This window comes from Limulus polyphemus, unplaced genomic scaffold (assembly GCF_000517525.1).
Source record: "Limulus polyphemus unplaced genomic scaffold, Limulus_polyphemus-2.1.2 Scaffold5222, whole genome shotgun sequence".
Classification (NCBI taxonomy): Eukaryota; Metazoa; Arthropoda; class Merostomata; order Xiphosura; family Limulidae; genus Limulus; species Limulus polyphemus.
The window spans coordinates 1,991-4,673 of NW_013670832.1; the positions used below are offsets into that span (position 1 = coordinate 1,991).

At 32.7% G+C, this 2,683-nt stretch overlaps 1 protein-coding gene across 2 annotated transcripts in view; it reads right to left on the bottom strand.

Moving 5' to 3' along the window:
• Positions 1 to 255: 255 nt before the first annotated feature.
• LOC106472292 (calbindin-32-like) overlaps positions 256 to 2,683 on the bottom strand; it is a 35,077-nt gene continuing 32,649 nt past the window's right edge. Inside the window, exon 5 of one of the 2 annotated variants that reach the window (XM_022400887.1) lies at positions 256 to 1,690. The gene's annotated coding sequence lies outside the window, so the exon portion shown is untranslated. Of the gene's footprint in view, positions 1,914 to 2,683 lie in introns of both variants that reach the window. The other variant, XM_013932925.2, reaches the window with a different exon arrangement.

Sequence of the window (2,683 nt, forward strand, 5' to 3'; positions counted from 1 at the left end):
GTTTTATTGAACGCTCCTGAAGAAGGTGTAAATTGAAACGTTGAGTGTTTAATGAAATAAAAACAACATATTGGTGTTATAATATAATTTATTTCTATTATTAATATGTCTTCTATACACCATATTAGTTACATTTTAATGATAGGGTAGTTAGATGACAAAATATTCTGATAATAATTAATATATTTCAGTTTAAGTATAACTATCATTTCTTATGATTTAAGATTCAAAGAAAGAGTATATTATTTTGCTAGTAAAACTGTAATTGACTAAAATTATGCTAGTTTAATACAATTTAATAAACTATATTGATTACTTTATCTTTTACCACATAGAAGGGTATTCATCTCCATTAGCACATGACGTCATTAATGGACACTGACTGTTTCTACATGATGTCTAAGTGGGGCAGACCAAGTGGATTCCCTTTTGGAGCCACCAGAGAGTTCGATAGTTGACTATAACATAACATTTTGGTCCTTTAAGGCCGTCCTAGCCATTAAATTAAAAAAGACGCCTCAAAGCCAGCTATCCCTTGTCATTCAAATATTTATCAAGCTTTACCTTAAACTCCCTTAAATTAACTGCATCCACCACCTCCAAGGGCAACCATTCCAAAGACCAACCACCCTGTTAGAAAAATAAAGCTGTCTCAGATGAAGATGACTTCTTCTCTGCCAAAATTTATACTTGTGTCCCCCAGTATTACCATGTACACAATTAAATCTAAAAACGATTATGCATCAACACTATCAATTCCCTTAACAGTCTTAAAACCCTTAATCAGATATTCTCAAACTCTTCTTTTGTCAAGAGAAAACGAATTCAGATTTCTTAACCTATCCTCGTATGATAACATTTCTATCCCAGGTATCATCCTTCTATCCCTGAATCTTTTCCAACAATTCAGCGTCTTTTCTGACGTAAGGAGTCCAAGACTGAATAAAATATTAATCATGTGGCCTAACCAATGATCTGTACAATGACATAATAACCTCTTAAGACTCCTATGGTAGAAAATCTGTGGCACTCTAAGCAGCTACTCCTGTGGTGGGCAATATAATCTGTATCACTCTGAGCAGCTACTCCTGTGGTGGATAATATAATCTGTGGCACTCTGAGCAGCTACTCCTGTGGTGGATAATATAATCTGTGGCACTCTGCGCAGTTACTCATCTGGTGGACACTATAATCTGTGGCACTCTGAACAGTTACTCTTGTGGTGGACAATATAATGTGTGGCACTCTGAGCAGCTACTCCTGTGGTGGAAAATATAATCTGTGGCACTCTGAGCAGTTAGTCCTGTGGTGGACAATATAATCTGTGGCACTCTGAGCAGTTAGTCCTGTGGTAGACAGTATAATCTGTGGCACTCTAAGCAGTTACTCCTGTGGTGGACAATATCATCTGTGGCACTCTAAGCAGCTACTCCTTTGATAGACAGATAAGTAACTACTACTACTCCCTATATTTATTTAATATGAACTACCTTTAAACGCCTATTGATCTGCACTTCCTTGGGCACTATTCGAACACCTTATCTCTTCACAACGTTCCTCTCGTTTAAATCTTTATTTGAATATTTAAATTCTCGAAATAATTTCATCAAATATTATTATTCATCTTGAATTCCTGGAAGGCATGGAAAAGTGCTCTAAAACGTTCACTGTTGGAAATTCTTGAAAACCGCTGTAATTATCGACTTAATTAAAGAAGACAAGAACAAACAATAAAAAAGTTTGAATATTAGGATCGGTTTTATTTATATTTCATATAGGCCACTGTGAATCTTGTGCCGATAATTGTTATCATTTGCCTTGGTGAGTACGTTTAATAAACTGAAAGTGCAAGTTTAATTTTACATAGCAGGATTGGACTGTCGTATAAATTTGTTTATGAGTCCTGAAAATTCCTGAAATTTTGTTTTGTAAAGTACATATGAACAAAAAACAAATGAAACTTTGGATTTTCTTGTTTTTGTTTTTGAGCAACTGAGCAAGCTAAATTTGTGAAAACATTATTGCTAAAGAAAGATGAATTATTAGAACTTTGATCAAGCTAACATAGGTAAATATAAATTATTATTTTTTACAGAGAGAGGGATTATTAAATATTTTTTACCAGATTGATATATTGGCCATCAGCTCATAACCCTATAACCATCAACAAAAGACTGACATATGAAAGATTTAGTCTTTAATTCTTCCACAACAAATAAGACTATCAATTAATTGTAATTATGGATTCAGCCCAATAAATATAAATTTAAAGAAGCAGGAATTGTTGCTCAAAAATACAGCTTATTGTTTATTACCTTTCACTTCAGTCCTGTTTTATGTTGCAAATAAAATCTTGAAAGATTTGAAAAACTCCATCAAATGTAAACATAAGTTAGTTTTTTCTTTTACTCATAGCATGAAAATTTCTTCTAATATAAGATTATAAACTTTTTAGCAAGAAAAATACTTTATCAAACTGAGTGAATGTTTTGTTTTAGATAATGGAGAAATACGACGCAAGTCAAGATTTCGTGTTTATAAGCATTTGTCGAAATTCAACACAACTTACAAAAGTACTAGACAAAAAATACGGTTGAATTTCGATATATATTATTTTTATTTATCGAAATGGTGTATTTAAGTGTTTGACACTCACAAAAAAAAACCTATCATTTTATAGGTA